The following is a 12,224-nucleotide window of genomic DNA, read 5'->3' on the forward strand; positions in this document are numbered from 1 at the left end:
CTCTCAAAATTCCAGTAATTCTGGAGACTGTACATTCCTTTTGAATTTTGACTAATGACTTGAAATTTATCTAATGATTCTGACCTCCTCCCAGTGTTATTTGGAATGTAACTTGAAAATTTCCCCATGCATTGTTTTGTTAAAAATGCAAAATCGGGGCACCTGGGTGGCTCAGTCAGTTAAGCTTCCTACTTCAGCTCAGGTCATGATCTTGCAGTTCGTGGGTTTGAGCCCCACGTTTGGCTCTGTGCTGACAGCTCAGAGCCTGGAGCCTCCTTTGGATTCTGTGTCTCCCTCTCTCTCTCTGCCCCTCTCCTGCTTGTGCGCGCTCTCTCTCTCTCTCTCTCTCTCAAGAATAAATAAACATTAAAAGTATTTTTTTAAATGCCAAATGGATTTTTGAGACATAAATATACATTTGTTTCTTACATAAACATTGACTGAAAACCTCATGTTGAAGATCATGTGCATTGTTTGAAGTTTGCATATTAACAATCTGTGCCTGTGTTCCCAGGCAAACACGAACTGGGGAGGGTTCGCAGGGTGTGCTTACTTAATACAGTCTCTTCTTCCGGCCTGCAGAACACCTCACTTCCTCCCAAGGCAGGCGGCACCAAGCCCATCCAGTTGCTAGTCCTTCTATGCAGCCCAGAGTTCCATGTCACCATTTGATGTCCAGTGGTCTCACTGGATCTGGTGACTACGAACTAAAAGTTATCTTCCATCCCGCTCTTCTTCAAGGACAGTTGGGACAGGAGGAAGGAGGCAGGATAATCCAAATAAGTTTTCCCATTTGGACAAGGAGAGGATGAGGAAGACACATAGCAATGTCTTGGCTCACCTCTCTCCAGACTGGGAATTTGTCTGAGACTCTGTTGTGCTTAGATGGGGCCTGTTGTGCGATAGACTTCATTTTAGGTTGAGCGGTTAGGGAGTGGGACCTCCTAAATGCCATCCACCATCCCATATGTCAGATCTCAATCCAGAACCCTCCAGGGTGGTGGAGGGCAGAGGGGTTCTACTTTCTCTGCAGCATTCCGAAGTGTATACTGTTGTCTACACTTTGTTTCATTTCCTCCATCTTCGTTCTTCAGTCTACTTTGTTATCCAGAAATTCGTTAAAATCTCACATCCATGGATGGTCCCAGTCCCCTACTATTTCTGCCTAAAAGGCCATGGTTTTATTCCTTACTGCGCTTAATGACATTCATTTCAGTGGGATATTGAGGTCAAAAGGCATGCGCTCTGTCTGCTTTTACCAACAGGAAGTTTTCAGTTTTGAAGACTGAGTTGATCTTGCATTAGAAGCAGGCTGTTGCAACCCTTTGTTGTTCTGCGTTGGGGGCGAAGGATAAAAATGGTTGCTCTTGACTGATGACACCTGTGAATTCCGGACTTCTGCTCTTGACATTAAGAAGGGCAAGAGCTGACGAGCAACCCTAGGAAGGGCCTGTGTTTGACTGGAGTTGGCTGGTGGAGGAGATGAGACTGGGCAGGGGACCAAGGAAGAGTCAGGAGAGAGGTGTGCTACCAGATCCTGAAAGAACAAGTTTTTGAGAAAAAAGAAACAGAGCTTTTCAAGTAGATCAAGTAGAATGAGTAGTAGACAAGGTTTTACCTTGCCACCATTGTTTCCCACAATGGTCCAAAAATCCTTTCATGGAAGATGGTATCTCAGAAGGTGATGGGGCCTAAATTTTTCTGAACTGCAAACTTGTATACATGTATACAAATATAAAAGCTTTATACGTGGCCCATTTAATGGATTTTGCTAAACTCTTATAATATTTATTAGCTTCTATTATCTTATGAAATAACCAGTACTGTGTGTGTTTATAACCTATTTCTTTAAGCATTACCAGAAAGTCTCTGGCTTCTGTACCAAAAAGTAGTTGCTGCCCTGTTAAGCTACATGTGACTGAAAACCAAAAATGATAGTGGCTTAAACAAGACAGAAGTATAGATACACTTCTTCCTCACACAAAAGAAGTCTGGAGGTGGGCATTCCAGCAGCTTCACAGTGTCAAGGATTCAGGCTTCTTCTCATCTTGCTGTTTACCATCATGAGTCGGGTGACTTCCATCCCCTGGTACAGGATGGCTGCTGGAATTGCAGCCATCACTTTCATATTCCAAGAGGAAGAAGGGAAGGAGAGAGTCCTTTCCTGTAAGGACTCTTTCTAGGAAATGCACTATTTCTGCGTCTGTCCCATTGGCCAGAACTCTCACATGTCCTTGTCTGGCTGCAAGGGAAGCTGGGAAATGCTCCCTCTTGGTGGTTGTGTGCTTGACTAAACCTTGGGGTTCCTATTACGATGGAAGGAAAGGAGAATGGATGTTGGGACAAACGGAGAACTGTGAGCACTTCCATGGGCCTGAAGATGCCTATGAAAAATTGGCAGGCATTCTACATAGCAGTGAAGAAGCAAAGCTGTGGGAAGACGAAGGTAGAGAGTAGAAAAGTCCAGTTTTGGGGCTCAGGGTCTCCTCTGGTGGTGGTAGACAGCCGACTCACTGACAGCCAGGCAAGGAGAAAAGAGGGGCTGTTTCACAGGTGTGGGAATGGGAAAGAAGGGCCAGGGGATCAAGCACAAGGAGCTGCCTGCTGCTTAGTGGGAGAACCGTCCAGGCACAGGCCTTGGGGATCTATTGGTGAGTGGTCCATAAATGTCTGGCAAACAAGAGTAATATCCAGAAAACTCCCTGCATCCCAGTAGTTCCCAACTATGTCCAGCAACATTTTTCTAAAGGTAGAGAAAAAAAAACAGGCTCTCAGTTTCATACCCCTCCTCTAATTTATATCTTGTGATCTCTCTATAGGGCAGAGCAGTAAATGTTACCTAAAATGACAATCTTCTTGTTCTTTTTTTAAGTTGTCTCTATCCTCAACATGAGGCTTGACCTCACGACCCCAGATCAAGAGTTGCATGCTCTACCGACTGAGCCAGCCAGGTGCCCCTAAAATGATGATCTTAATTCTTAAGAAGTTGTACCTGTTCAAGATAGCCAGTGGTGGTGCTGCTTTAACAAGATGGTTTCAGATAAAAATGATTATCGCACATGTAGCCTCTTTCCACCAATGCAGCGGAAATGTATGTTCCTTAGATGTTGGAACAGTCAGTTGCTGGAAATCCTGGCAGGGCTGTCTTGCTACCTGAAGGGCCTAACAAGCATGCCATGGTTAGGGTCTTAGTGCGACATGGCAGTTTTCTTTGGAGAAATGAATCAGTTACTAATAAGTTCAGTCTTCAAAATAATAATAGTCTTCTAAATAAGAGGTCATTGGTGGAAAAATAATCAGTTGAGAAGGGGTCCCATTATGTCGCATGTGTAAGCAGGCTCAGGGGGACTGACGAGCCAGCCTGCATTCTGATTGCCTGTAGCCAGTTTTTTCCAGGGGCTTACCTCCGAAGGCATAAATCATGAATCTTTTCTGTTCCCTTCCACTGTAGGTGTATAGTGTCCCATCCTACTTTGAGTATGAGGGTAGTTGTAGAAGCCCAAGGACCTTCTTCCCTGGCTAGTTTAAATAGAATCTCCCACTACAATCTGCTCTGTGCCGTGTTGAGACTGATGTCTGTCATCTCCTATAGTGTTGGGCGAACAAGAGCCACATGGGCTTTGTTTTCTTACAGGGATGTCAGCCAGACTCTCAGTTTTCCAGAACAGTTGCCATTTCTATCTTCTGTCTGTTCCATAGAGTTCTCTGTACAGAGAATTTTCAGTTTTCACATAGTGGTCTGCTGAAAACACGCCATGGCAGAGTAGCTATTTTGAGCACTTCTGACAAAGGGCCATTTCTTCCAGAGAATTCGCCTTTCCTAGAGGCTTTTTATCAGACAGGTGGCATCTCATCATTCTGCTTGAGGGTCCTGCTTGAGTCCTAGGAGAAATGGTTAGACATTCTGTTTCCTGGATCTCAGGAAGAATTATCTGGAGTGTTGGGTTTGGCATTCTAACACGACTCTTACATTTCTCATTGGTCTTAAAGTATCTAAAATAGGAGCTCTCTGTCTTCTCTGCACTGGGCACAGCTCTCCTGCCACAGCCCCTCGTCCCCTGAAAATGTACACCTGGGCAGAGTTTGTCTCCACCCCTTCTTTGTCAGGAGCACTTCTCAGCTGTTGAGCAGCGGTGTTAAAACCACTGAAAGTTGAGAGCCTTAGCAGCTTTGGCAGTCCCATACCTTACTTATTCCCAGCCACAGCTTCCAAACCAGTGCCATTTCAAGGGACGTCCACACAGCAGCCAAGTTCATTGGGGCTGGGGCTGCCGCGGGAGGGGTGGCTGGCTCTGGGGCTGGAATTGGGACAGTGTTTGGTACTTCCATCGTTGGTTATGTCAGGAACCCTTCTCTGAAGCAACAGCTCTTCTTCTGTGTCGTCCTGGGCTTTGCCTTCTTGGAGGCCATGGGGCTCTTTTTCCTGATGGTGGGCTTTCTCACCTCCTTTGCCATGTGAAGTAGCTGTCTCCACCTCCCATAGATCTTTTTCCTGAGTCTCATCTGCCCTGTATGTTCCTTTTCCTATACCTCCCCAGGCAGCCTGTGGAAAGTGGTTGGCTCAGGGTTTGACAGAAGAAAGACAAATAAATACTGTATTAATAAGATTTAAAAAAATGTCCAAAGTACGAGAATGAGCCACTATTTGAAGTTGAAAACAAAGACTTTTAGTGTCCAGGGGACCAAAAAGGGGATGGGAAACCAGGATGGTTTGAGATTTTTCAGGGCTCCCCTTTTTTCCAGGGAAATTTGGCCTGGGATGTCCATCTTCATTCGTCACAGATCTCTCTTAGCTTTGATGAGTTCAGTATAGGTGATGTGGTTGTGGAAGCTGACCTCGGGGGCTGGTTGTTTTGGTTACTTTTGAAGAATCTCATGTTGCCTCCTATGGTCATCCGTGTGGGATTCTAGGGCTTGCTCATCATTCTGAAGTGTTCAGCACTGCCTGGGCGGGGGCGGAGGAAAGTCTTGTGGGGTGGTGACATTTGAGCTGGAGGAGCAGGAATGTGTCTGGAAAGATGCACCAAGAATGAGTCAGGGGTCCCAACGGGAAGGCCTTGAGGGCCAGACCAGAGAGTTTAGGGGGAAGCCAGTAGAGATGTCAGCACAGAGGAATTGAGAGGCTTAGATGTATCCATTTAGTACTTTTTTTAAATTATGGAAGCAATACTTGTTTGGTGGAAAATGTGGAGGTGATGAGAAAATATTAAAAAATTTAAATTACCTTTAATTTTACTACCCAGAATGTAGCTGCTGCTAACATTTTTATCACATCCTGCTAATCTTTTTTCTATGGCTGCTTGGTATTTTTCCCTATTTTTGTTAAGTAGATCATATAAATTGTTTCTTCTTATAATGGTGTGATGCACATCCTCATGTAAATGATACATTTCTCCAGATACTCATTTTTGATATATTTCTCATCAAGGAATGGCTAGATCAGAGGAGATGTGAATCATTTAAAGGCTCTTAATACGTCTTTCCAAATTGCCTTTCAGAAAGGTGGTACTAATTTATATTTGTGTGAGCCCTATGTGAGTGTACTGGTTTTTTCCAAGCCTCGTTCACAGTGAATATTCTCTTTATTTATTCACTCTGATGTGAGAAGATGGCTTCTATGGCCATTTTCTTTCTTATGTCATTGATTATTAGTGAGGTTAAATAAGTATACAGGTTATTTGTATTTGGCAAATTGTCTCTCCTGATTTTTTTCTGTTGGCATGGCCGTATTATAAGTGTTTTTTTTTTTTTTTAATAGTTAAGGGAGCTGAAAGAGCTAAAGTGATATTGTTCCTAAAGGATTTTTTTTTTTTTACAATGATGATTTGTTTTTCATACACATGGTGCAGTGATCACCTGGCAGGTATTTGAGGGCCAGGGGGCGCTGTTCAGTAGGGCTGTGATGTTATTATACGGCCTGACCATGCAGTGACCAGCTGGCCGCTTGTATGTATATCTAAAGGCAGGCTTTCTGGATTATAAGTATTGGTTGCAGGATACCTGGGTGGCTCAGTTGGTTAAGTGTCTGATTCTTGATTTCGGCTCAGGTCATGATCTCACAGTTCGTGGAATCAAGCCCTGCGTCCGGCTCTGTACTGACAGCATGGAGCCTGCTTGGGACTCTCTCTCTCTCCCACTCTCTCTGCCCCTCCCCTGCCCACACACATGCACTCTCTCTCCCTCTCTCAAAATAAATAAGTAAACTTAAAAAAAAAAAAAAAAAGTATTGACTCTGATTTTACAGGGATGAGCTAAAAGGTCCGAAATTCAAGTAAGAATTTGAACCCAGGGAGGCTGAATCTGAGTTCCATGCACTTTGTTTTGCCATTCTGCCTTCCTGGCCTCCTGGTCTCCCCAGTCATTTTCTTCCATGGTTTGGCCAAATTGGCCCTAACACAGGAAGACCTGTGAGTGTCTCAGCGTTGGCCAACAGGGCCCCATGGGGGTGGGAGAGTACTTGCCTCACTCTGCAACAGTCTTGGAGAGAGGAAGTGGGGGCAGTGGCCCCAGAGTTCCTTGGGGCCTGCATGCTGGAAGCAGGGGCATCTCAGCACAGGCCCTGCAGGCTGCAAGGAGGCTTGAGGCTACAGCAATGTGAAGCACGCGTGGCATAGAGCCCTCATCTCCTGATGGCCACCTCAGCCCCAGCTCCTCTGTGGCACCCTCTCTATTCCTGCACCCCATTTCTTCATCTTCCTTCCTTCTCCAGTCTCCTATGGAGATTGTTCAAATTCTGGGTAGGTGCTGTCTCATCAGCAAAGAAAGTCTCTGGAGTTGGAGTCCTTGTCTTAGATTTGTGCAGGTCCCATGAGATTCAGTAAAGGCATGTTGATCTGTCATGATGTTCCCAGCAGGGAGGCAAAACTGACTGTCCCTGGGAGAAGAAAGCTTGAGGGCACAGCTCTCCTGCTGACTTGGTCATAAGCTCCTTGGTTGCTGTCAGACTTAGCTGTCCCTAGCACATATGGTTGTCAGAAGGTGGAGTGGTGTTAAGTCAGCTGTGAAGATTAGCAGCTGGCCAGGCAGTGAGAACCAGGGCTCTGGTTGCAGGAAGAATTTGTTGAGTGTAGTGACTAGAGTTGTTGTAGAGCAAAAAGAAAATATTGGCATGTCAGGATTTATTTCTAATACTGAAGTGCCACATTATGTTAACATGACGTGTACCCCTTTCAGGAGTAGCTTGACTTCTGGCGCCATATTTGATTTTATTTTTTGCTAGTTGTGATCCACTGAACTGATTTTAAGACCCAGTAAGTTTCAATCCACAGTCTGAAAAACACCTACCTTATTTTATCTCCCCAATACCCCTGAGACAAGAATTGTTTCTTTCTTATAGGTGAAAAAGCTGAGGCCCAGAAGGTGACGTTATTTCTTCTAAGATCACACAGCGTATACTGGTTCCCCCTTTCCCCATGCCTCTGAGATCTCTTCTTGAGATAGACTTGTTTCTTTGGAAAGTCGGTTGCAGCCTTTTTGTTTTTGTCTAGTTTATCACTCCCTCTTACTTGTGTTTACAGGATTGATAGTCATTATTAATGTAGCCTTAGTGAATTCCAGTATTCTTAAGTACCGCAAATGTTTTTGTGAATATGAATGGTATACATTTGCTCACTGTTTTGGAGGTTGTGTGGTTTGAAGGCTGTCATTCATCCTCTGCCTCCCCCTAATAGAATGAAACTCTGCTGGTGTATAGATAGCATGCAGGTATGACAGATGAATTGGACTGGGTGTAGACAGCTCCTCCCTGTCACCTGCCACAAAGCACTGTGCTGACCTGCATTTCCTTCTCTCTGTGTAGAAGCCTACAGACAGATAATTCTTCTCACCCCATGTCTCCCTCAGGCTGCAGGAAACCTACCTGCAGGGCCTAAGTGTCATGTGGTCCTGTCATTCTCAAGCCTTTCTGATTGAGAGATTTTTTGCTCCCAGCCACAACCTCTTGGAGTAAATGCTCTGAGAGCAGCAGGGGCTGGTGTCTAACAGCGCATGCCTAGAAGTCCTTGATTGGGCACTGAGCCTGAGGACCCTCTTGAGCTGTGAATTACTCACGCCCTGTGTCCATTCTCAGGTCAGGCCTAGTTCTAAGAACCTGGGCCATCTGAGTTCTCCGTCCTTGATAGAGTTCTCTGGGAGAGAGGCAGCTTGGAAACACTCTCAAGACAGGTCTGCAGCTAGCCAGTGGCCTGATAATGAGGGAGGATACTCTGGGATTCAAACTTAAGCATGAAGCACGGGGTCTGTACTATTGGGGCAGGCGGCATCTTTATTCACTAGCCCCTGAGTCCTGCCCAGCCAGAAGAACAGTAGAGATTTCAGGTGTTGAAAACAACATAGCTGGCCCAAAAATGGAGTCACTTTCGCTAAGCATTACATCACCAAACTGAAACTTAGTTTTGGCTCTCACAGAAATGGAATCTTTTTTTTTTTTTTTAATTTTTTTTTTCAACGTTTTTAATTTATTTTTGGGACAGAGAGAGACAGAGCATGAACGGGGGAGGGGCAGAGAGAGAGGGAGACACAGAATCGGAAACAGGCTCCAGGCTCCGAGCCATCAGCCCAGAACCTGACGCGGGGCTCGAACTCACGGACCGCGAGATCGTGACCTGGCTGAAGTCGGACGCTCAACCGACTGCGCCACCCAGGCGCCTGAAATGGAATCTTAAACCAGTCAGAAGTCATCTGATAGCACCAGTTAGGTAATCTGCCTTATAGACCCCTGTTGTCCCCTAAAGGAAAACGATCTCACAGTAACCAATCTGCTTGGGCCTAGCATGACTTCCTTATTCCTACTCCCTTCTGCCTATAAAAGTCTTTCATTTTGTACAGCTTGTCAGAGCTCCTTTCTGTCTTCTAGAGGGATGCCGCCCTATTCAAGAATCATTCAAAAAAGCCAATGAGAGCTTTAAAATTTACTCAGCTGAATTTTTTTTTTTTTTTTAAACGAAGGAAACCTAGAATGATGCCCTGTTAAATAAGTGTCCTCGTTGCAGAAGTGCATAATAATCTTTGGGTAGAAGATTTACAATCCTGAACATTAAAAGCCATTTTTTGTTGATGAAGCAGGTACATTTTGGTTATTGAGAAGTTTCACTGTGGATTCGCAGATTTCTTCTTAATGCCAGATTACTGAGGTGTTAGAGTTTATTCATCAAACCTCAACTGTCAGCTGAGACAGAATTGGGTGGGCACAAGAGCCAGCCTGTCCACAGTGCAGAGACTGGAGTGGCCGCCACAGCTGTGCACCTGTTGCAAAGATGGTGAGTGATTTTCTTGGTTGTTGTATCTGTCTGGGGCAACAACAAGTTGGACAGGGGCTTAGCTTCTAGAAGCCCGAGCTGCAGGAAGCAGGTATTTCCCTTTTGCAAGATTGCTGGACAGGAAAGCCGTCAGTAGCTGCTGGAGATTATTTTCTCATTCTCCTACCACCTTTATTCTCTTGGATGTTTGATGCCTCATCCTTAGGACATTCTTAAAAATTTCCCATTCCTTCTACTTAGGGAATGTGCAAATCTGGGGGAACACAGTGAGACGGGACCATTTCGTGCAGAGCGGCTGTTTATGTGAGAAGTTATGCTTGCTGTTTTAACCTACAGAGTCAGAAACGGAAAACTCTTTAATTGTTCCTTAACTTGTCATCTTCCCACTCTTCCTCCCTTTCTGAAGAAACCTGTACTACTGGGGAGCTCAGATATATCAGACAGTGTTGTAGGCCATGGGGATGTAGCGGTGAATAACCAACGTCCCTTTTTTTTTTTTATGTTTATTTTAACTTTTGTTTTTTGGGGGGGAGAGTGAATGGGGGAAGGGCAGAGAGGGAGACAGGATTTGAAACAGGCTCTGTGCTGAGAGCAGAGAGCCCTATGAGAGGCTCGAACCCATGAACCATGAGATCGTGACCTGAGCTGAAGTCGGAGGCTTAACCGATTGAGCCCCCCAGGCGCCCCCCAAAGTCCCTTCTCCATGGAGTTTGTGCTCCAGCGAAGGCAGACAAATGTGTAATAATTTCAGGTGGTAGTAGTGTTATGAAGAACAAAGTGGGTGTTTTTTTAATATGAGGGTAGCATTTTGAAGTGTTAGTGTTGGAAGGGCCCTTCCACTAATTAATCCGATCAGCTCAAAGGACAAATGTGTTCTTACTCTTCCTGGAGCATTTCCCATTGTTCAAGGGAAATGTGCACAGACCTACCTTTTGTAGGGCAGGTCTGAACCATTCAGGGCTCTAAAAGGTTTTACTCTGCCCACTTATTCATTATTCCTGGCAACATTATGACTGTCTGGAAATATAGCTCATTGCCACCCTGAGTTTTATGGGCGCCCCCTGGGGCCTTCCAGTCATTTTAACCTTTGGGAAGGATGAAAATGCAACCCTTTTAGTCACCAGTTGGATTTGTAGCGCTGTAGCTCTAGGGTGGTCTTCCCCAGAGAAATGCTGGCCTGCCATGATTCTAGGCTTTGTAGATAAAGGTTGATGAATTTGATTAAAATTCAGTGAGTTTTTAAAAAAACACTTATGTAGCTTTTACCGAATTCAAGGCAAGGAGCACTCAAGATAAAGATGAATAGTGCAGTCCCGATTTTTGAGGAGTTCGAAATCAAATCAGATTATGGAAAGTTCCCTCTTGACATAAATACACTTGGGCAACAAATGGTGTGAGAGAGGTGTAAGTAACATCCTGTGGGAAGTTTATTTGTAGGAGATAAAGCTGGTGGGAAGGATGGGCTGTTTATTTCCTGGGGCTCTTCTAACAAATTACCACGAACTGGGTGATCTGAAACAACAGAAGTTTATTCTCTCACTTCTGGAGGCCAGCAGGCTGAAATGAAAGTGTTGGCCGGCCTGTACCCCTTTCAGATCTAGGGGGGATCCTGTGCCTTGCCTCTGCCCTGCTTCTGGTGACTATTGGCATTCCTTGGCTTTTGGCCACATTGCCCCTCCTCTCTCAGATTTTTCTCTGCCCCCCTCTTATAAGGGTACAAGTGACTGCATTTAGGGGCCAGAATACACCTCCTTTCAAGATCCTTAATTCAGTCACGCCGTTTGCCATATGAGGGAATATTTACTCTTCTGCAATGTAAGGTAATATCCACAGGTTCCTAGGAAGTCAATTTATATTGAGGGAGGGAGCATTTTTTTTATTCCTACTACAGATGAGAATCAGGGAAGACCTTCCTGGAGTCTCGGTGGCTTCTAAGATGGGATTTAAGGGATGAGCAGGGAGGAGAAAAGGCAAGGAGCAAGGGAGAGAAGGAAGAGTGGGATGTAATCAGGGCCAAAGTGTAGTTAGTTGTGTTTGGTGGGAGCATGTGGTGTGTGCAGAGTGTGGAGGCCCCAGAAAGGGAGGCAGTTGGTCTTTAATTCACTAGGCAAAGATGAGTGGAGGCGGGGTGTGATCAGAACTGTGCTTCATGAAGATTAATCTGGGAGTGTGTGCAGAATAAATTAGAGAAAGGAGGAATTGGTGGAGAAAGCAATTGAGAGACCAGCATAATAGAGAGAGGTTGATGTGCAGACTTCAGCAAGGGTACTAGCAGTGGGAATGGGAATAAGGGAAGACCCTGTAAGTGAGAAGGTCACATGGTTTGAGAACTGATGAGGTGAAGGGTGGGTGGGGGTTGTTACACAACAACAGTTCAACTAAGTGAATTTTAAAGACTGAATTGGCTTTTCTTAAATGATTCATGAATCAGGCAGCATCCCATCTAGCAAATAGAGGGGAGCTCTGAGGAGTTGTATAGAATGGAAGGTTTTTTTTGGGAGGGGGTGCGGGGGAGAAAGTTACTAGCTAAAGAAAAGGATTGTTCCAGGCAAGTGGGGAGAAGCTGAAGGTCTTCTCATGCAGATTACTTTTCTTCATTTGGGGGATGAAGAGGGCCATGTGGCATACTTACTGCCATTGACCAGAACTTCTGACTGCACAGTTAAGACTACATTTCTGGGGGAGGTTGAAACTGCAATTAGATTAGGTACTAAGCTCTGGTATGGGAACTTGGTGTAAGTGACACCATTTGGGGTCTGTAGTTTGCAACAGGGGGTTGGAGACAGTGATGAGGATGTGCTTCCCATGGAGTACATCTCAGGTTGATTAGGGTATTGAAGGAAGACAGAAGAGCTTGTGTGGGTTGGAAAGGAGGTGATAAGTTTGGACCTATTGAGTTTGGGGTGCTGGTCAGACATGAAGGCTGAAGTGTAGTGCTGTAGCTTGGGGGAGGGGACACAACTCGTG

At 45.1% G+C, this 12,224-nt stretch overlaps 1 protein-coding gene and 1 pseudogene across 1 annotated transcript in view; both read left to right on the plus strand.

Annotated features, from left to right (window-relative positions):
- CDS2 (CDP-diacylglycerol synthase 2) overlaps nucleotides 1-12,224 on the plus strand; it is a 57,602-nt gene that overhangs the window by 11,159 nt on the left and 34,219 nt on the right. The window lies entirely within an intron of this gene.
- Nucleotides 3,719-4,607, plus strand: LOC121012458 (ATP synthase F(0) complex subunit C2, mitochondrial-like; annotated as a pseudogene).

Source organism: Herpailurus yagouaroundi, unplaced genomic scaffold, assembly GCF_014898765.1.
Source record: "Herpailurus yagouaroundi ecotype Mexico unplaced genomic scaffold, PumYag 196, whole genome shotgun sequence".
Lineage (NCBI taxonomy): Eukaryota > Metazoa > Chordata > Mammalia > Carnivora > Felidae > Herpailurus > Herpailurus yagouaroundi.